The sequence below is a fragment of the Tenrec ecaudatus genome, chromosome 13, assembly GCF_050624435.1.
Source record: "Tenrec ecaudatus isolate mTenEca1 chromosome 13, mTenEca1.hap1, whole genome shotgun sequence".
NCBI lineage: Eukaryota > Metazoa > Chordata > Mammalia > Afrosoricida > Tenrecidae > Tenrec > Tenrec ecaudatus.
In genome coordinates, this window is record NC_134542.1 from 124,487,122 (window position 1) to 124,511,060 (window position 23,939).

Here is a 23,939-nt window from a genome sequence, read left to right on the forward strand (position 1 = left end):
AACTCATAATTTTCAGACATGTGAATAAAAGATGACTTTATAACAAATGGAGATTAGACAATCAAACATACATGTCAAAAGGTGAAACAAAAGAGCTGGATCACTACCTCACAGCATACAGAACCATCAATTCCTTACTGTGTGACTCTCAAGGAGAATGACAAATCAATGACATTTGAAGATGCTTATGTTAATTAAAGCAGCTGGTAATATTTCAAATGGGCTATATATAAAAAGCTATTCTAAATTGAAAATGATTTTCTAGAGGAACGACAAATTGTACAATCACTTTAGAAACACTTTAAAACTAAGCATCAAGTAGAGTTAGACATGTCAGCAACCAATAGGATACAATAACTCTAAAGCCATGACAGGCAGCTAATGGAATTTTTGACTCTGACTGTGAGGTTAGGAGTCCAACTCTTAACACATGGCAAAACTGGGGCTCCAAAATAAACACTTATGTATAATATTAGATTGAAACTTTATATATATATTTTTCTTTTTCTGCAGAGCTAAAAAAAAACCTTTGTAATATTTGCTCATTCAGGACAGAAGCCAGGAGGCTACAGGGCCTGACGTTACCTGCATTTATGTCTGTCAAGATGCTGTCCGAAAGAAGAACTGTACCTTGAGTCATTTATGATCCCAATTTGTGTATTAGGGTAGAAAAGTGACTATGTAAAATATAATTTAAGAAGAACATCTTTTAAACTTAAAAGATAACAAAAGACACATGCACGCGCACACACATACACACATCATATATTTAAGGGAGACCATTAGCACAAGGTCAAAATAACAACTGAGAAGGCATAGCTGGGATCCTGAATAAATAGGGAATAAAACAAAAGGCATGTCATAGATCATGATTGGTGGCAGATTAATACATCACAGGTATAGATGGGACTGCAGCAGCAGGAAGGGGACCATGACTAGGACATGCACATTATTAGATAGAGGGACTTACAAGATAGGTCCAGAGCCTTTACACAAAGCCAGTCAAGGCAAGATTCATGAAAATGGCCCCCGTTTTGTCCTCAGGAAGCTGACTTCCATCAAGGATACACCTAGGCAGGCAAGTGGAGAGGGGCTGGCTGGAAAGGAGTGCAGGCCATCTACTTCGAAGGCAATCTCTCCCAGGGGAAGATGATCTACCTGCTTGGTTAATGATCAGAAAGAATTTAATGGCGGCTTAATCAAAGTGGGGACACAGCAAATAGACACTGAGTTTGTCACTGTCATCAGCAACCAAACCTAAAACCCTACTCACTGCCATCGAGTGACTTCCGATTATAGCATCCCTTTAGGAGAAGATGGAGCTGCCCTTTGTGGTTTTCGAAGACTAACTCTTTACAATAGTAGACACCCTGTCTTTCACTCCAGGTGTGACTTGTAATTCTGCACCACTGACCTTGCAGTTAACAGCCCAATCTGTAACCACTACGCCACGAGCCTTTTGTTAGTTGGAGTGCTCAGAACTTACGTTCAAATACAAGTATAAACCGTTACTTACCCAGTGAATTCTATCATTCAGGGAGATGAGCAAGACCTTGGACCCTGACCATCAGGACAGCCTGGGCCCTTGTACACTGGCGCTCGTCTAGGGTCAGACCCCAGGATACATGGATCCCTCCTGTTTCCCCTCAAGTTCCGCACCAGGCACTGCCCCCAGGAACCCCAGAGTGGCTCACCCTGTCTGGAGTCAGGTGAATGGATTTGGTTCATTACACAGTCAGGAGTTGAAATCCTTCCTTGTGATGCTTCAATGTGCAAGAGAGTAGTAAGAGATTTCTAACTCCCTGACTGGACTCTAGTTCTTTGTTCTGAAACAGAAGTGGAGTCAATGTTAAGAAAGGCATATCAGATTCTTGGCCTGTACTTCTTGAGCTAAATAGTGACCACCCCCACCCCTTGGGATCAAAACCATGCTCCAATCTGTGGGTGTTTGCATTAAAATGGAGACCATGCTATCTTTGCAGAGCAATTTTACTAATTTCTCAAACATCATTTTCAACTTGGGTCCATATCCTATATATATAATATTTATTTTTAGAATAAAGTAGATTTAAGGCCTCAAAAATTCAAGCTCCATTTAAGGCAAATATCTTCTTTTCACCAGCAATCTAACTGAAAAAAGGAGTATTTTATGAAGAATGTTCTTTACCAGCCCATACTGCGCACCTAAGACCATAACCCCTGACATATCTGGCAAAAAGTGATCAAGCTGAATTATGCTCATATATGTCACTCCAACCCAAGCTGAGCTTTTCATCAAGTTTAACCTGTCCCTATCCCCTTGCATCCTGTGTATTCTTTACAATATGTATTGTGCATGAAGAAATCCTATGGTTGGGTAGTCCATTTATTCACAATAGTGGTGTAGGTAGAGAAAGTTGTTGTATAAGTACACAGAAATAGACAGAGGGACGCCAATAGGACATCCCAGATGTACTTTGGCTGAGACACAGATATCCTAAACAAGAAAACTAGCCAGGGGAATCCTGGCTTACTTGCTACTCTCTTAAGCTCTTGGATTGAAGGGTGTCCAATTTTAAAGCCTTTTGGAAAGATTGCAGCAAAGGGTAGGTATATGGGTGATGCCAAGAGCCAAGGTGAGGGCAGAAGCTTAAAAGAGCAAGATGGATCCAGGAAAGAGACTACTGATCAACCATTGTATCATCTTGGCCTAGATTCTGGATTCCAAGCTCTAGGTAATGCTGACAGATGTCAAACAACACAAACTATTGGACAGGAATTATTAGCTTGGGTTCTAGGATGACTCATCCATAGTCTTGGTCTTCTATGGAGAAGGGAAAAAGCTAGTTCCTAGGCGTAAGCTTGTGAAACATGCTCCAATAGGAACCTAGTTTGGCAGGAAAACAAAATGAATGTGCCGGGAAGAGGCTGTGCTGTGATAAAGTAGGAGGCAGTAGTCTGAGTGGCTAGTTGGATATCATTGTCACTGCCCTTTTGCAACCCCCAGGGTGTCGCTGAAGGAAAGGATGTGTGAGGTTGCAGTTGTAGGATAAAGGGTGCAGATTAGTGCTCCTCTAAAACTAATCAGCAAGTCAGGCTACTAAAGAAAAGCACAATTTGTTTTAAACTCTCTCATGTATACCAGTCATCAAGCATACCTTAAATATAAGGCTCATCATTCCACTGGGTCTTAACAAAAGGCTTAAACTCAGGGTTCTTACATTGGTTGGTTGCAGAGTAAGTTTGGCTTCCAGGCCCCTCCTTGAGCAACATTCTTAATTTAAGCTTGACTAAATTTTAACTCCTTCCAGAAATACTGTTAGCTTATGCAAAAAAATACTCAAAAAACCTGACTGGTGATAGTAACAGTCAAGAGATCAATAGATACATTGCAGTGGATAAATATGCCTTATTAGGCTTGTTTATAGTGTTGAAGAGCATGGATCTTATTTTGAGGACTAGGTTTACCTCACCCAAACCATGGTATTGTGAATTGTCTTATACGTATGTGGAAGTTGAACACTGAATAAGGAAGACTGAAGAAGAATCGATTTGACTGAATTGTAGTCAAGGCCAAGAATACTGAAATACCATTGGTCTCCAAAAGCACAAACAAACCTGTCTTCAAAGAAGTAAGCTCAGAGTGCTAGGTAGAGGTAAAGATAGTGAGAGTTCACATTACATACCTTGGACAATGTTGTCAGAAGGGAGCAGTCCCTGGAGAAGGTTGGTGTTTATGGTACAGTAGAAGGGCAGTGACAAATAGGAATCCCCAACTAAAAGGATGTTGCCAGTGATGGCAACAATGGGTTCATCCTAAATGGAAGAAGAGAAGGCAGTGTTTCCTTCTGTTGTGTACTGGGTCCCTATGATATGGAATCAACTCAATGACACCTAACAACAACAGCAACAAAACACCTCAGAAGCCACTAATCTGTACCCAACACAGGCACAAAATACCAATGTGTTGGCTATGTTTACATGGTAAGCGATGGCAAACCTTTCGTGTGACATTTGCTGGAACATAAGCTCTCTTACTAAAAAGAAGGGATGGGTTTTGTGTGTGTGTGTGTGTGTGTGTGTGTGTGTGTGTGTGTGTGTGTGTGTAGCAAAGCAATGACAAAAATCACTGAGGAATTCCTGTCCCTCATTGACTTAGACAGTTCTTCAGGAGGTGAGCTGAAGGAAATTCTCTAAGATTCACCCAACATGTCTTATGGCAGAGTATTTCCCAAACTTGGGCTCTAGTGTGAAGTCAGCACACAGTCACTAAGGTGTGAGTGACTATTTGTCTATCAAGGGGAATGTAAATCAAGAAGTCCTCTACACTGAGGGTTCAGCTGCAAGATCAGAGTATCCAGCCAGAGCAAGTGATTTATGAGAGTTGAGTGGGTTTCAGGATGCTCAGAAGGTCTATAATCAACTGAATCACAATTAAATTCCATGAGAAACTTCAAGGCTAACTGTAAGACAGATTAAAGTTGGAGATTCTGGCAGCTACACAACAGAGTATTCACACAGTATGAATAAACACTTTATGTTTGTTGTTTAAGTTCAAGTTATTTGGTACATACATAACAATGGTTGTGACAGTACACTTACTAGCATTTTCTATGAGACCAGTAATAACCTGATACCAAGGTCAGATAATGATATTTCAAGTAAACTGATGTCCAATATTGATAATGGAGCTACATGAAAAAGTTCTTAAAAATATTGGTAACCCTCTCTTCTGGTCCCTGGTGCTATGGGAGCTGCAGGCGTCGGTGCAGACATGGCCAAATCCAAGAACCACACGACGCACAACCAATCCCGGAAATGGCACAGAAACGGCATGAAAACCCCAGGTCACAACAATACGAATCTCTTAAGGGGGTGGACCCCAAGTTCCTGAGAATTATGCGCTTCGCCAAGAAGCACAACAAGAAGGGACTGAAGAAAATGCAGGCCAACAATGCCAAGGCCACGGCTGCTCGGGTTGAGGCCATGAAGGATCTTGTGAAGTCCACAAAGGTCAAGGCCAAGATCCCAGTGGGCTTCAACCACAAGCTCAGCTGACTGACCTACATTGCCCACCCCAACTTGGCAAGTGGGCCCGGGCACCTATTGCCAAGGGTCTGAGGCTTTGCCATCCCAAGGCCAAGGCACAAAGCAAGGCCAAAGCCACGACTCCAGCAAAAGCTCCCAAAGGCGTCCTGACCCTAGCTCAAGCTCCCAAAGGCGCCCAGGCTCCCACCAAGTAGAGTTCTCTGTGTGAGGGCAAGAGGGACTGGTGTGAGCCCTGGGCGCTGCCTGCATGGCACTGGTGTCTTCTTGTGCTTGGCACTTAAAATTTTATATATATATATATATAACCAAGTCAGACAACACATTAAAATTATATTCCACAATTAATTGAAATTTGTCCTAGAGTTGATTTAACATAAGAAAATAAGCACTGTAATATAGTAATTAATGTAAAAAATAACTAATTACCTAAATAGACACATAAAACATACTAAACAAAGTAAAAGGCTTTTAATGGTAAGGGGAAAAAGCCTACACAAATGAGATAGTTAATGTTTCTTGTGCCAACATGGCCAATGAACACATATGGGATTAACTGAAGGTGGGAAAGATACATGGCTGACATACCTCACCTCTCTTGTCTCTTGCTTTTGATCATCAGACTAGTGTGGGGCTGCCGTGCTTGTTCTGTGGCCCAATTTGCAAGCTACACTACCTGTGGGACACCTATTCCATGGACTGTGTCGCTGTAATTTGAGGTTCCTTCAAGACCTACTTCACCACACTGTGGACTGTCGGACCGTGTCATCTGGCTGACTGTTGGTGACCTGCCTTGCTGTTTTCAGCCTGTGCCCAGATAGCCTGAATTGCTATCTACAGAGGACTACCCCGCAGCCCTCAAGACTTGAAGGACTGCCAGTGGCTCACAACTGTCTTGCGGGAGTGAGTTGCACTGAGCCATTTGTATTGCTTTATAATTTAATTAACCATTTATTTCTTATGGTATATATCTATCTTTCTGTATAAATATATATTAAATTTATAGTTCAATATGTTTCGATGCTAATAAACATTCCTAAAAAAATAGAAAAGAAAAGGTCAAAATGTCAGACTTAGAGGAAAATGTAAAGAAAACATCACCCCACCTCAGAAAAAGTACAAAAGTATCCACTTTCACCACAGATATTAAAAATTGACTGTATATTAAAACTACAGCAATCAGAATATGATTTTTTGTTAAGGAAGAAAACAGGCTTCCAAAGAGAAATAAAAACTCCTCTAATCATAAATTAATGATCATACCCATAAAACATTCAAGATATGCTATAACTAGCTAATAAATATAAAAACATTGTAGGCTACATTTTAACACACAAAAATAACTTTTGGTACTAATTCACAAACCATTAATTGCTAGACAACAACTCCCAAACTATAAACCCTTATAACTTAACATGCTGAGCGTCCTTACAACACACTGATAATCTCTTCAAACACTGAACCACTACCTGAAAAGCCCCTTATCATCCAGAATTGCTATTAACACCCTGAGTATTCCCTGATACCCACAACCAATTTTTTAAAATTAGCATAATTGATTTATCCCAATTTTAAAAATCAGGAACACAACTTGGAATATATTCTATAACATTAATCCTAACTTTATAATCCAAAATCTCAAATTGAGAAACCAACTTCCAAAACTGTACTGTTTGAACCATAACTCTACATCTTTATACCATAATACATGAGCCCTAAGCAATTCCAAACATAAGCTGTTAGAAAGGACACATTCTAAATATAAAGCCCTTTAATCTGTCCACTAACATATGTCTCTTATCTCATGACATGCATGTTCTGTTTCTATCCATTGACTCTTGTTCTCGAACCGGGAACATTAATCCCAGGACCTAGATTCCAATCTAACAGACTCTGACTCTAGCACTATACAACCCTAAAATGAACCCAAATCTAACCCATCAAGAAACTCACATTGCTAATTGTGTATGTGGTCCTGTCTTCTCTCTCAGATTTCACCTAAATGTATGGAACTAAGGTAGATAGACAAAACCAGGAATCACAGGCACATTTTCAGTAAACTATTAAATAATTTGCATCTGATTGATGGTAGTTGGCAAAGCAAAGTGGTTTATAAATGTTTCTAGATGATAAACAACAACATGTCCATATCACAGGTGTCTTGTGGCTCTCCCCTCTATGTGTCCTGGTCTCAAGGAATCTTTTCTGCTATCAGACATATGCAGGGATGTGTTACCCAATAAGCAAGGTGCCTGAGGTTCAGTTTTACTGAGTCACTAATTTGTATATCCCAATTTCATATGGTTTCTTCCTCAAAGATGTAGTGAAACCCATGTTAAATAAGGAATATTAATTACTGGTTATTCTGTCATCGGCCCCTTCCTTCCCCTCATTCCCAGGGGACGCTCAGGTCACAAGAGATGCAGGAGGCAGAAAATTAAAGGTACATACATTGGAACCATTGTATCCATTTTTCAAAACTAACATTGACCTTATACTCAGACCTAGGGAAAGGGCTCAGAGTATTATTTTGTGTAACCCCCTCTACCAGTGTGAGCTGATAACCCTAAAATATTTGGCTCCGGGCGTCCTTTAGATTGGTGTGAGCCAACAAATTAACCTCACAAGACATACTTCAAGTGGGGCTGTATCTTTACCCCAAACTGGAAATGTGTCAATCCTATGGACACCTGTGTGTCCAGGGCCAGGAACTCCCTGTCAGAGCACACTGGGGTTGTCCTCTCATGAAGAAGTAAGTCCTCAAAGAGTCACTCATGATAACAACTGCGGGCCAACCCCTCTCTGACCTAACCTGTGAAATGCTGGCTGGGCACCCTGGGCACATGGATATCTCAATAAACTCTGGGATGAAAGTGAGGCCCTGGTGTGGAAAAATTAGCAGAAGTGATTAGTGGATGCTTCATCATCAGGATGATGGCCCAGGGCTGAATAACTTTGAGCTCAACCTCAGAGGCAAAATGCAGAGATCCTATCTTAGCCTGTATTACATACCTACTGGATGAGGGTACCTGGCCTAGGATCGCCCCCCTGTCCAGGTTCCAGGTTCTTTTACCTTCCAGGAAGCACAAAATATCCAACGAAGAACGATCCACTATCTTTCCACACAGCATAGGATGATTGATCTGAGATCCACATCTGCCCCCAATTTAACACCTCAATCAAATAAGCTGTCTCCAGGATCACCTTGGTCTAAGCTCAAACTGGAAAATAAAGGAGAGGCTGAGACAGATTAAACATTAATCACCCAGAATTACTTCAGCATGATCAATAAATCAATATAATGTATCCTCCAGGTGCCTTGCTTATTGGAACAGCCATGCTGGGGTTTGCAGTGAATTTCCCAATATAACCTGATGCTTGTGCTAAGAATATGCAGACTTCATGAAGCCTCATTAGTCATCTACACAGAAGGTGCAAAGGATGAGCTATGCCTGTAAATCCATAGCTGGAATGTGGGACATGGCCAGCTAGCACTGTGTGAGACACAGTGAGTGATGTCAGTGTGAACCCAGGGACAAACCTCACCTTCAGGAATGGGCTACAGGGATGTTTATGATCAAGTGAGCACAAGAACCAGGCTCTGAGGCAGGGAGAGATGGGTTGTCAGGGTGGGTTTCCTGTTGCAGTCTTGGAATTCTCAGTTTCATAGTTTCCCCAAGAAAGCATCTCTATTTGTATTTTTATATTCCAAAGCCCTGAGATCTATGAATTCAAGTATCAGGCCTCCTTAGAAGTTAAAATAATCTGTGTGTGAACTATTTGCCTTCAGAGCTCTTCACTTGGGTCAAAGCCAGTTCTCATTTAAGAGAAAGTATAGAAATAGTTGACTAGAAAATGCGTTAACTGCAGATCTGATGGGAGAGATCACACTTTGGTTGTAGAAAAGCAGCTGCCTTAGAGAAGTGCTGAACGTGTCATGTAATTCTGCGCCTATCTCTCCTAGCTGTGAATATAACATGTGCAATAGGGAAATGTTACTGTCCTACAGCAATGTCACAAGAAATAATCTTCAACTTTATGAAGGTTCCTTAATAGCTGTTAACACCTTTCAAACAGTGATGATGTGTGTGTACTGACTGAAAGACAATGAACATCAAATAATCCGGCCACACTCTAAACCCATATTGAAGAGAATAAAACAAGTCTTTTAAACATGATTAAAGAAAACACAGCATGACCAAAAGTGCAAAATTATTCAGGTTAAGACCCTGAAATGGGGAATTTGTTTCTACCCATTTTGTGAAAAAAAATCATGGATTTAGAGTCCTGTAGTTTTGTCTGCAGTGTTGAAACTCCTCATATAGTGATGAATGAACTAAAACAAAAAATTTCTGTGCACAGAAACACAAAAATAATTCTCATTAAGAATCCCCATATCATGGTAGACCACTGGGGAGGAGGTGGGGGAAGGAAAATAAAAGGATGAATTTAAGAAAAGGAGAGTGGGGGCATGGGGTACTACTCCACCCAAGGGGAGGGTATTGTTTATATCTCCACGGGGAAAGAGGAACCAGATTTCAACCCAGTACCACAAGGTGTGAATGCAACATTCCGGCATGGAGTAGGCAACCAGTGGAGAAGTCTGGGAGGCTGGCCCTACCACCAAAAATTAAGTGGACTCCTGCCCCTCCCCTGAGAAGAATTTGTTTCAAAGGACGACATTGATTCTGCAGCTCCGGGAGAGGGACATATCTGATCAGAGCACAAGGGAGCAGATGAAGGAGGAGGAGGAGAGAGTGGAGCACAGTCTGGCCCACCAGGCCATGTGGATGATGTTCCTGATTAGAGCAGCAAGTCCACAGAGAGGACAACATGGCTGGCCCCACTATGAGACATGATGCCCCTCAGTGACCAATGGAGCTACAGGGGACAGCACCGGAGACACAGTGTGCGAATTGCACCTGAAGTGATCCCACCACACCGAGGCAAAGCACTGGGGGAGTGCAGTGGAACAGCAATGGAATGGAGCGGCAAGTTCCCCAGGGAATGCTGAACGCGGACTTTGGGGCCAGGGTGTGGTGCCCCAACAGACTGGACTGGAAAACACTCCTAAAGGCCAACAAACGATTCTTGAACTAACTACAAGCTTTTCTTTCTTGACGTGTTTTGTTTTGTTCTTTGTCAGTGGTTTGTTGTTGCTGTTTTGTTGTCTGGTTGTATATTGTTGCTTTGTTTTCCTCTGTCTTGTTTTTGTGCATGTTATTATCTCCACAGGTCTGTCTAAATAAGACAGGCTGGATGAACTATCTGGAGGAAAAACAACAGGACCGACAGTTCTGGGTGGACTTTGGATAGGTGGAGGTTGGGCATAAGAAAGTGGTGTCAACAAATCCAGAGACAAGGGAACAACATGAGATCCAAATTGGTGGTGAGGGGGGAGTGGCAAGCCTGGTAGGGAATGATCAAGGGTAAGGTTACGTAAAGAAGAGGTATAGCTGTAACCCAGGTGGGGACGGAGCATGATAGTGAGGCAGGAGGAAAGTCAAGGGAAATAGAGGAAAGAGCTAGGAGGCAAAGGGCATTTATAGAGGTCTAGACAAAGACATGTATATGCAAATATATATATGAGGATGGGGAAATAGATTTATGTGCCTATATTTTTAGGTTTAGAATTAAGGTGGTGGAAGGACCCTGGGCCTCTACTCAAGCATTCCCTCAATGTATGAATACTTTCTTCTATTAAATTGGCATTCTATGATGCTCACCCTCCCAACACAACTGCTGAAGCCAAAGCGGGTGAACAAGTAAATGTGGTGAAGAAAGTTGATGGTGCCCGGCTATCAAAAGAGATAGTGTCTGGGGTCTTAAAGGCTTGAAGATAAACAAGCGGCCATCTAGCTCAGAAGCAACAAAGCCCACATGGAAGAACACACCAGCCTGTGTGATCATGTGGTCCCGAAGGGATCAGTTATCAGGCATCAAAGAACAAAAAATCTTATCATTGGGTGCACACCTCCATTATAAGATCGCAAAGGGCAAACGGGTGCATAAACAAATGTGGTGAAGAAAGCTGATGGTGCCCGGCTCTCAAAAGAGATAGTGTCTGGGGTCTTAAAGGCTTGAAGGTGAACAAGCGGCCATCTAGTTCAGAAGCAACAAAGCCCACATGGAAGAAGCACACCAGCCTGTGTGATCACGAGGTGTCAAAGGGATCAGGTATAAGGCATCATCAAAAAAAAAAAATTCTTGCCATAGTGAATGAAGGGGGAAGTGTAGAGTGGAGACCCAGAAACCATTTGTCAGCCACTGGAGATCCCCTCACAGAGGGGTCTAGGGGAGGAGATGAGTCAGTCAGGGTATGATGTAGTACCGATGAAGAATACAGCTTTCCCCCAGATCCTGGAGGCTTCCTACCCCCCCCCCCCCCCAACTACCATGATCTGAATTCTACCTTTCAAGTGTGGATAGAGCAGAGATTGTACACTGGTGCAGATAGGAGCTGGAGGCACAGGGAATCCAAGGTGGATGATACCTACAGGACCAGGGGTGTGAGGGGCGATACTGGGAGAGTAGAGGGTGAGTGGGTTGGAAACAGGGAACCGATTACAAGGATCTACATGTGACCTTCTCCCTGGGGGACGGATAACAGAAAAGGGGGTGAAGGGAGACGCCAGATAGGGCAAGATATGACAAAATAATAATCTACAAATTATCAAAGGCTCATGAGGGAGGGGGGAGCGGGGAGGGAAGGGGTAAAAAAAAGAGGACCTGATGCAAAGGGCTTAAGTGGAGAGCAAATGCTTTGAAAATGATAAGGGCAAAGAATGTACAGATGTGCTTTATACAATTGATGTATGTATATGTATGGATTGTGATAGAGTTGTATGAGCCCCTAATAAAATGTTAAAAAAAAGAATCACCATGTCTATAATGCAAAACATGTCTAAATTAGTCAGTGAAGAAGCCCTAATGCTCCGGTGTTTAAATGATCGGCAGCTCTATGAAATGAAAGCAGTTGGGTCCATGAGGTGGCAATATATTCACATATAGAGTCTAAAAACCATAAGGAAAAGTTTAAGGCCCCATGGCATCACTAACAGAATGCACTGGAGTGCACCTGAGAACAATAAACCAGTGAATAAAACATGCCTTTTCTCAAGAACACTTGGATAAAAGGTTAGAGCATTTATGAAGTGGGACAGAGAAAATGGTCACTTATTTTAAATAAGATGATGTCTTACTATATATAAGAATTATATATCTGGATGTTGCCTTGTACTGGGAACAATTATAACACAATTTGTAAAAATTGTGACACTGGGACATAGTTTTACACAGTAAAATCAAACACACTGAGAAAGAAACTGTTAACAAAGAAAATAAATCAAAAGGATAAAAAGAATTTACATACTTAGAATTTGGTTGCAAAAAACATTTTCTAGATCCACTAGGTCAGTGGTTCTTAACCTTTGTACTGCTGCAACCCTTTCATACAGTTCCTCATGTTGTGATGATCCCCAACCATAAAATTATTTCCGTTGCTACTTCATAATTGTCATTTTGATACTGTTATGAATCGTCATGTAATTATCTGCAGTATATATTTTCCTTGCTACAAATTGACCATAATTAAAGCATAGTGATTAATCACAAAACAATATATAATTATATATTGTGAAATATTTATTTCTAATTACCAATAAAGGAAAATTTGTCTTGAATCATGGTGTAGCATGAGTAACAATCTTCACCCCCAGGTACTCATATGTGCGCATATCTACATGTGGGTGGACTTGCCTGGAGACAGATAGAGGATCAGTGTCTCAGTTCCTAAGACCATCAGAAATGTGTTTTCCCATGGTCTCAGGTGACCCCTGTGAAAGGCTCATTCAAACTCCAAAGGGGTCACACCCCACCGGTTGAGAACCGCTGTACTAGGATAATGACCGATTTAAATTCTGTGTCACTGTGAAAATAAAACAACAAAAAAAGTTCTGACCTTTAGGACATTTGTCACTAAAATATAATATTAATGCACAAAACCAAAACTCACTGCCATCAAATCAATTCTAACTCATAGTAACCCTATAGCAGAGAGAACTACCCTGTAGATCTTCAAAACTGAAACTCTTTATAGATGAAGAAAACCTATTCTTTCTCCAGATTAATGCATAAAAGGACCTGAAGCATCAATAAATAATTGCTGGATTCTATAAATCAAGAGAATATAAAAGGAAATCAAAATTCCCTATTAAAAAATTGAGTGGACTTTAAATGTGGTCTAGCAATGCTCTAAATGCCAAGAGGGATGGTGTGGGTGGTAGCAATGGAGTATAGTGTTAAAGAGAAGTGAGCCCATAATAGGATGAATCTCTGAGGTGAGGTTTATTTGGGGAGACATCTCCAAGTGAGACTCTTCACACTGCAAGTGGAAAGTTACAGCATCAGCCAGAGATTAGGAGACAAATCCTGGGGGCTGTGTTAAGGATTCAAGTCTAAGCACCCAAATTAGTAAAGGTCTATGGATGGCAGTGACTGCCTAAAGACCAATGGAAGGATCTCCACATAGGTTGAACCGCCATTGAATTCTTTCTAACCATTAAGCAAGGATATAGATTAAATTTGCCGAGAGGCAGAGAAAATTGGAAAGTGGACAACCACCACCATTCTCCAGCCAATCCAGGGTATCCTATATTCTTTATGTTTAGCCCTGCCTGCCCACATCAGATAGCCCTGGACCAGTCTTGTAAAATGTTCTGACAGTGTAGATGCCCCAATTATGGCCCTGTCTCTGCTTCTGTAGTCTTATAACAATGAAGTATCGATCATCTACCAATCATGAACTTGTGACAGTTTCCTTTGTTCCAGTATTATTTAACTAGATTCCCAACTTGAATGTTTCCTTGACCTACACGAATGATCTCCTTCATCCGGGTGATGTCTGTTTGCATCTTTGTATTCTCTTTGTCACAATTAAGACTTAATAAGTGTTCTCCATAAATTATATTTGAGATTGGAGTCCCTTTTGCAGTCTACAACAGAGCACAAGCTAGTTTCTGCTGGGCAGAAATGATTAAGGAGGCAGACACAGGAAAGACCTGTTTTAGAGAAACAGGAGACCCCATTTTAAATATAGTTGAAAGGGAACATTTGTTCAATCTTAAGTGACAAAGACACAAATACATTATCTGAATGTGGGAAGCCACCAACAGGAAGTGGAAATGGCTTCCCAGGTTCTCAATTGAGAGGTGAGATAAAAAGGAGGCAGGGGGGGGGGGAGGTGGGGGTGGGGGGGTAGGGGGGTGCAGGACGAAAGAAATTTTCACAAAAGCATGATTGGTAGCCAATCAATACATCACAATGACAGACACTTCCGATTGGTCCGGGGCTTTCTGACCCATGCAGTCAGGGCAAGACTGATAAGGCATGGCTCCTGACCCCATGTACAGTCTTCAGTTTGGTGACCTCCATCAAGGACACCCAAGCCTTCAAGCTTCTAAGAAGGACCGCCCCTCCCACCGGCTGCCTGGAGAGAGGTGAAGGTAATCCACACTCCAAAGCCCTCGCTTCCTGCTCAGAAAGCGTTCAGTGGAGGTTTGCTCTATGTGGGACTCTGCAATGCACCTGAGGACCTAATCTGTGCGGGGACTTGGGGCCGTCACTGCTATTGTGCCCTTTTGCAAAGCAAGGTGCTGAGAAGTTAAGCTCTAATGCAGACCTTGGTCATCAGTGGGGTGGCCTGATGACTGCAAGGCTGGCCTCTCCTTTCAGTAAAGGCCACTCTGGGGTCCCCTGCTCTCATGCCCGGTAACTGACAAGGAGGGAATGGGCTCCAGGCAAGGACCCACCCTCAATCGGACATTTCTGGTGTGAGGGGTGAGGGTGAATGAGGGGGTCTGAGCAGGAAAAGGGGACCAGCGTATTCCCAGGGCTGAAGGCAGAGAGGTTTGTAACCAGCTCAGAAAGGACTTAACTGGGAATATCTCAGGGGGTCGCAGCGACCTGAAATGCAGACAGGAGGCAGGAACTGTAATATCCTTGGGGATCGAGGCACAGCTGGGGATGCCAGGTCTGTAGGGAGCTCCAAGCCTAGGATCAGTTTAGAAACATAGAGACTCACTTACCCTTGTAGAAAGCTCAGGTTGCATCTTCTCAGTCAGAAGTGGGTTCCACAGGAAATTGCATCCCTTGGGTAGGGGTGGGGTCCTTTCAAAAGGGCGAAGTCTGGAGGTAATGAGGGACTTCTGGGGGGAGTGGCCTAGAAGTGAGATTCAAGTCCTGGAGTGGCAACTGACTCGTTCTTAGTACTTTCTTGTTAGGCTGGAAGTTCTGCCAAAAACTCTTCACTCTGGGTGACCCTGCTTGCATTTGAAACACCTTTGCATTTGAATCACAACAACACACAAGCCTTGAGAGAAAGACAAACTGACATTAAAGTGGTGGGTGGACTGCATGCTTCCCAACTTCTAAGACTTTTGCTAATTAGCAATTCAGGAAAAAAGCACTTCATATTAAAAACAAAAAATTCAATGGGATAAATCTTTCCTTTAAGAACGGTTCTAAGTAGACAGAGGTAATAAAGTGAGCATAAACCTGATAAAAATGGGCCTTGGTGACAATTGAACACATCATTGATTGAAAATTAGCAATCCAGAGAAAAAGAACGCCTCATTAAATTAGGTGAGGAGGTTTCTATTTCACTGCTTCACCTAAAATAACATGGGCTGTCAGTGTTTTCTCTTAATCTGAATTCATCTAATGTCCCATTCAATACCTTATATATACTGGTCTGTCCTTGATGGTCAATGACCCACAAGATTTTTACCTTCCCAAACTCTACTGCGGCCTGTATTGTTTATCATTGCTATTGAAACAGCCAGTGAAAAAGCAGAAGTTGGGCTCACAATGAAAAATGGTCAGAAATCATCAGGCAAACACGGAAAAAATGACTTTTGACAGAAGTCAACTTCTATTGGACACTGAGATAGAATTAATTTTCTGCCATGGAAAAGTGTTCATTATCAACTCTGAAAGAAAGCATATTGCAATTTAAAAACCAGCAACACCATTTACTTTCCTCTTTTCTCTTGTCCCGAGTCTTAGTCTGCTTCTTTATTGATGTCTATTGTCTAAGCGTTTGACTATGCTGCTCTCAGTTTCCAGCATAATGGATTAATAAAGTCAATGATCCTTAGTAGGGTGGGTACCCATAAGAAAAAGCCTTTACTGATTTCTTTGTCTCTTTTGTTTGAATGGAACTTTTTTCCTATAGTTAATGACCCTAATCCAGTTCAGTTTTACTTTTCCTGCTTTTGGGTTTTGTTGTTGTTGTTAGTCCCTTAGGCCAAGATTTACATAGGAAGAATAAGAAATCTGGAGGGATTTTAAAAAGAGATGTACATTGCATATATTTACACAGCCCATCTCTCAAGAAATGAAAATCAAAAGCAATATCCTTTTAAACATTCTATGTAAGTGGTTCTCTTTCTTTTCTCTGCCCCATCTTCCTCAATAGCCTATCGCTCTCCTATCCCTGTTCCCTCCCAGTCCTTTGCCTCCTCACAGTCATCAAAGTCTTATCTTTTCAAGTATAATCCAAGTTTCTTTATCTTTGTTTTTCATTATAATGCTGTTATTAAATATTTATGTTTGCAAGATTGACTGAGTTTGTGAACCATAAGTTTTTCCATGCCTCATGGTGTTTAAGACTTTTTTTTTTCAAATAAGAATATAACTATATTTTATTACAGATAATATGACTATTGATTCAACACTTTTCAAATCTACAAGATAAATCAAGGCTTAGAACTGGGTCACTTGGCCCTTTTTCTCTTATCAATTCACAGTTCAGAATGCTTGCATCTTTTAATGGCCAGCATGCTCTTGGACCTCCAGGAAGGCTCAACACATTCAACCTCAGCATAATCTTCTTTGTGGTTTTAGCCTTCTTCTGGAACATTGGCTTTGTCTGCCCACCATTGCCACTCTGCTTTCCATCATAGCAACTCTTTCCTTGTGTGTACAAGGAATCCTTGACCTTTTGCATACTGGGTCACTTTGTGTGGTTGATGCTTGCTGCACCTCTTATAGAAAGTTCTTTAGACTTGGGATACATTGACCATCTTTGCAGAGATGTGGTCTATGCAGTGTAAACGGGAACTGAGAGTCTGCGATCCTCGCCTCACTCCACTTGGACCTAACCCGACAATCATTTTGTTTTAATTGATGCATAATATTCGATTGTATGGAAGTACCAGGGTTTGTCTGTTCCTTTATAATAGGGATCTTTGCATTGGACCTCCACTTAAGTACTTACTCATGGCAAGAACACTTTGTTCTTTTAAATTAGCAAAATATATAGCATCTGGGGTCTTAAAGGCTTTCAGGTAAACAAACAGCCATCTAGTTCAGAAACACCAAAGCCCACATGAAAGAAGCACACCAGCCTGTGTGACCATGAGGAGTAGAGGGACCAGGTATCAGGCATCAAAGAACAAAAAATCATATCAGTGGGTGCCCACCTTCCCGATATGATCACTGAAGACAAATGTGTGCATACGCTAATGTGGTGTAGAAAGCTGATGGTGCCTGGCTATCAAAAGTTACAGTGTCTGGGGTCTTAAAGGCTTGAAGCTAAACAAGCGGCCATCTAGCTCAGAAGCAACAAAGCCCACATGGAAGAAGCACACCTGCCTGTGTGACCATGAGGTGTTGAAGGGATCAGGTTTCAGGCATCAAAGAACAAAAAAATCATATTGTAAATAAGGATGAGTGCAGAGTGGAGACCCAAAGCCCATCTGTAGGGCACTGGACACCCCCTTACAGAAGGATCCTGGGGAGGAGACGAGCCAATCAGTTTGCAGGGTAGCAACAATAAAACATACAACTTTCCTCTACTTCTTAAATGCTTCCTCTCTCAGCTACCATGATCCCAATTCTACTTTACATATCTGGCTAGACCAGAGGATGTACACTGGCACAGATAGGAACTGGAAACACAGGAATGCAGGACAAATGACCCTTCAGGACTAGTGGTAAGAGTCGTGATACCTGGAGGGTGAAGGGAAGATGGGGTAGAAAGGGGAAACTGATTACAAGGATCTACATATAGCATCCTCCCTGGGGGATGACAACAGAAAATAGGGTGAAGGTAGACGTTGGACAGTGTAAGATATGACAAAATAATAATAATTTATTAATTATCAAGGGTTCATGAGGGAGGGGGAAAGGGGGAGGGCGGGGGAAAATGAGGAGCTGATGTTAAGGGCTCAAGTAGAAAGCAAATATTTTGAGAAGGAGGGCAACAAATGTACAAATGTGCTTGACACAATGGATGTGTGTATGGATTGTGATAAGAATTGTACAAGCCCCCAACAAAATGATTTTAAAAAATAATAGGTGTCATTAGTTATTTCCTTGTTTTTGATATTTTGGAAAATGCAGCAACAAACACAGGTGTGCATAAATCTGTTTTTGTTTTGTATTCCTTATTTCTTCAAGGTATATATAAAAATGATGTGACTACTAGATTATAAGATATTTGTGTTTGCATTTCTCTAAGGAAGTGTTATACTGATTTCCATAGAGATTTTAAAATTGTACAGTCACCATTCATGTATGAGCATATCAATTTCTACCTTTTATTAGCATTTATTATTTTGTCTTATTGAATTTTGATTAAAACCTGAGTATCAGGTTGTATTTCATTATTGTTTTAATCTATTTTCTCTTCTTCCTGGTGAATGTTAACATTTCTTCATATGATTGTTGAACACCTGAATGCCATCTTCAATGTATTGTCTATTTTGTCCTGTGCCTATTTTTCAATTGGGTTATTTGTATTTTTCTTATTAAATATTGTAATTGCCTACAGATTTTGGAGGTTTCCCTTTAATCTGATGTATTATTACTGAATGGTTTTCTCAGTCTGTGCGTTCTTTGTAAATTCTTTGATGAAGTCTTTCGATCTGCATACATGTTGTATTTTGAGTATGTCTCAGTTCTTTACATTTCTTCTATACTGCGGATACTTAATTATGTTCACAGTGTGTTTGTGTCTTGTGTTAATGCCCTTTAGTTTGTCCCTAATTTTTCATTGTTAGTCTTTATGTTTCTGGGGTTTCTGTTTAGGTCTCTGATTTATGTGACTTCATTTTTTACATGGTGTGCAGTATGGGTCCTCTTCGTTAAAAAATTTTTTTTTGCAGCTGAAGATCCAAATTAACTTAGATCTCTGAGAGAAAAGGCTATCTCTGCCCCACCTACTCTATCTTAACCTTTATCAAAGAATAAGCATCTATAGGTATTTGATTGTATTTTTGGGTTTTCAATTCTAAACATTGGTCTTCATATGAATTATTGTACCAGTACCAAGCTGTTTTGTTTACCATGGCTATATAATATGTTTTAATGTCTGGGTGTTAAAGACCTCCTACTTTGTTTTAACTTGTTAATAGTGTTTTATTTCTACCTAGTTTCTTTTCTTTCCATATAAGCCCTTACTGATTTAAGAGGCTTACACCTCTTCCCTTAGGAGAGTGTGGCAAAAAAAAAATTGCATTGCACATTTGGTGGGACTGCTAAGTAGGATGATGTCTGGAGGGTTGTGACAGAAATGCAGGTGGAGGTCACAATGAACAGTCTTTTGGCTTACTGGTTAATCTAAGAATCCAACAGGGATTGCTTTAAGGGTTAGGTGTTAGTCCAGATAGACTAGAGAAACAAATTCATAGACACTCATAACTGTATAAGAAAGAACTTTATAAACAAGAGCAATTGAATATTGAGAAAACATACCAGTCCAGTCTAGATCAAGTCTGTAAGTCAGATTTTAGCCCCTATGTCCAATACCAATCTGTAAAGTCCTCTTCAGACTCACCCAACACATTCAATGACACTGAATGCAGGAAGATCACAGGCCAGTGGCTGGAAAGTCTTGTGAATCTAGTGGCCGTGCAAGTATCTCAGCACTGACAGGGGTCTCCATGTGGCTTCTTCAGCTCCAGGGCTCTAGCATAGCTCCATTTGTCTTGTCTGCAGGAATGTCTGGCAGGGAGTGAGTGTGTGTCCCGCCCCCAGTGAGCTATTTATCTCCTTAGTGCCTCCAAATGAGGTCATCAAGCTGCGACTTGATTGACAGGCTAAACTCCAGTCCTTCATTCTTAAGCCTCAAATTGACAACAGATTTTGTAACTACCACAGGCTATTTCCAAGAGACAACTCCAGTAGAACTCTGAGATTGATGGGCGTCTATGTCTGAGACCTACGCTACTTAGGACCTCAGGAATAAAGCATTATTACTTTAAAATAGAGAAACTGGATTTTGAGAAGGATAAGTCCTTTTTCTAAACACAACCCCATATAAATAATGCTTATACAGGATTAGAATCTGAGGTGGTTTTTCTGTTTGTTTGTTTTTCTTTTTTAAAAACTGTTGTTCTGGAACTTAAGATCCACACACATGTCATTTTCTTTCTTTCTTTTTTTTTTTAGTCATTTTATTTGGGGCTTGTACAATTCTTTTTTTTTTTAAGGTGGTGTTTTGGGTTTTATTTTTAACATGAAGTCAAACTGATTAAGTCATGGAAGATGATATGATTTTTGCCCTAATCATTTTCTTTTTTTTCCTTCTTTTCTTTTTTTACATTTTATTAGGGACTCATACAACTCTTATCACAATCCATACATATACATACATCAATTGTATAAAGCACATCCGCACATTCCCTGCCCCAATCATTCTCAAAGCATTTGCTCTCCACTTAAGCCCTTTGCATCAGGTCCTTTTTTTCCCCTCCCTCCCCGCTCCCCCCTCTCTCATGTGCCCTTGGTAATTTATACATTGTTATTTTGTCATATCCTGCCCTATCCGGAGTCTCCCTTCCCACCCTTCTCTGCCGTCCATCTCCCAGGGAGGAAGTCACATGTAGATCCTTGTAATCAGTTCCCCTTTTCCAACTCACTCACCCTCCACTCTCCCAGCATCGCCCCTCACACCCTTGGTCCTGAAGGTATCATCCACCCTGGATTCCCTGTGCCTCCAGCCCCCATATGCACCAGTGTACAACCTCTGCCCTATCCAGTCCTGCAAAGTAGAATTTGGATCATGGTAGTTCGGGGGAGGAAGCATCCAGGATCTGGGGGAAAGCTGTGTTCTTCATCGGTACTACCTCGCACCCTGACTGACCCATCTCCTCTCCTAAACCCCTCTATGAGGGGATCTCCACTTGGGTCTCCACTCTGCACTTCATTTTCAATACATATGAATTTCCTTTTTGTCTCTACAGTTCCACCAGCAAGGTCTAAAAAATATATGGATATGCCTTAAGCAGTCTGTTTGTTCATATATTAAAATGAATTTTATATCAATAAAAAATCTACATTCTCTTTAGTGTTTCTTTTCTTTTGTGATTGAGAGCAATATTGATGTCTAATGGGTAAAGAATATGAAGGGTTTTTAATGCTGTCACATTTCTCTATTTTTTTAAAAGAAAATTTAACTTTATTTACTCATATTGGTATTTACACATTTTTATATACTTTAAATACATCTTTATGATATTTTGTATGTAAAACACAATAATTCAAATAAAAACACATTCTGTGTAGATGCACTGCCCAACTCAAGTCAAATCAGTAAAAGTGACCCAGTGCTCTCCCCCACGCCCACTTTAAGCAGTTCTTTTTTTTTTGTCTGTCTCTTCCTCCAAAATTTTCTGTCCCTTTCATCTTACTTCCCCCACCACATTTCAGCAAACTTGTAGTTCTTAAAATCCTATCTTTTCTTATGAAAATGACATTTTATTAATTTCTTATAATAATGATTTCATAAAATAGTTATCTTTTGTTAGATTAACATTCCTAATCATAATGTTCTCTTGCTAAGTCCATGTCTTAAAATGAGTAACAGACTCAAGATGCTTTTAAGTGATATTCCATAACATTCCATTGTATAAATACAGAACTTTCTTTATCCATCCCTCTAGAGTCAGTTTTTGATTGTCCCCATTTTTTGCTATTATAGAAATTTCCACAATTAACAAAATTTTGCATATCTGTCAATGTTGTGTTCTGTAGTTTTTGTTTTATTTTTAATCAAAATAATCTCCATAACTTTCTTTGATTTTGAAAAGGACTGTGAATTTCTGGTTGCAAGGAAACCATGTGAAGTGCCAAAGTGATTGAAGAGTCAACTTTTCATGTTGTGGATACCCTGTTTCACAAATATCACATGAGATCTCAAAGGCAAGGATATGTGACACTTGCATACTCACAGGTGAGCGATGTAGTCTCCTAAATGCGCATTGTAGTCTTATCCTCTGTAACTCTGGTCCTGCTTCTTTATTTCTATCTGTCTGGATCAACCTATTAATATGTTGTTCTCATGGTCCCAATTGTCAGACTTGAGATCAAGCATATTTAATAAACTAAGTGAGCAGCAAAACTCCCTTCACTGATCCCTCTGAATACAACTGTGCTGGTACGACACATTCAAAATATACTTTACCAGCCTTTGTGAAGGCAGGTTTTCTAGGATGTTGCATGAAAGTCTCAGCCTAGAATTGTAGACCATCACTTCGTAGACAACAACCGGAAATGTAGTAGGGACAGAAAATGGATTGAGAACAGCAGCAAGTAAACCCATCATTAAATGAATGAAAATTAGGAAATCAAGGAAAAGGAGCACACCATTAAAAATTAGGTTTTCAGTGATGTGCAGTTGCATAATCTCCTGTCAACTTCTGAAGGGGTGGAGTTTCGCCATTCAATCAGGTCGAGGCTTCATGACCTCTTTTGGAGGCACAAAGGGGCTATAACTCACTGGAGGCCAGATAACCTCACTCCCTTTGAGACATTCCTGATGACAAGCCATGTGCAGCTACACTGATGCAGCCAGAGCCCTGAAACAGAATGTGCCACTTGGGAAGTCAATTAGGAGTCCCTTTCAATCAACTAGTTGGAAATGCTTAGATGTGCCCATTTGCATCAACCCCTGCAGGTCAATTTTACTTTAAGGCACAGGCACTTGAGGTGCGTCTGGCATGTGCAGGTGCGTACGTACCTGTTGGTGTGTGTGTGTGCACGCGCGTACCCCAAATTGTGTGTTAAAAAGCAGGTTTGTGCAGCGACCACAGATAACAAGTATCTATACCTCTATTTCTCCAGGGGTTACCAGACCATCAGCCCCTGAAGCATTAGACTTGATTGCTTATCTAAAGGGGGATGCTGTCTGCCTGCCTATCTTAATACCATCTTCCTCAGTTAGAAGACTAGCTCCACTAATTAAGCTTAAGAGCAATTTGTACTGCAAGTAGGGGACTGCTACATTTTTTATTTCCCACACCTAAATCTAATATGGTTATATTTCTCATATTTTAACTAACAGCAGGCTAACTCTTTCACTCACCGCCCACCCTCATCATTTTTCCCTTGACCATTTCAATCCCCTTAAGCTACTACCTTCTGGCAGTCCATGGGACTTTCAGCATTCTTTGCCAATACCATAATTCAAATGAATTGATTCTTCTTTGGCCTTCCTTACTCAATATCCAACTTGCACATGCATATGATGGGGCTGAAAAAAGGTGCACCTCTGTCCTAAAGTGACCTCTTTTCTCTTCAGCAGATATTCCCAATGCAAACATGTGTCCAAACCAGATGAAATCCTTGACAACTTCAAAATGTCCCCTATTTATGATATTATCTCTTGGTCCAGTATTGAGAGTTTCGTTTTCTTTACACTGCGTTGGAATCCATACGGAAGGTTTCCCTCCTTTCCAGCACGCAAGGTGTGTCACGTGTACATTGACAGGTGTTAAAAAGCCTTCCTCCTAGACAATGCAAAGTATAAGGCCAAGTTCTTCTTCAGAAACTCCAGCTTCTTGGATGATTTGCTCAGCATATAGATTGAATAAGTATGCTGAAAGGATACAATTCTGACATACACCTTTCCT

General features: G+C 40.9%; 1 pseudogene; it reads left to right on the forward strand.

Moving 5' to 3' along the window:
* The first annotated feature begins 4,753 nt into the window (after positions 1 to 4,753).
* On the forward strand, positions 4,754 to 5,222 carry LOC142424085 (large ribosomal subunit protein eL29 pseudogene; annotated as a pseudogene).
* The last annotated feature ends 18,717 nt before the right edge of the window (positions 5,223 to 23,939 follow it).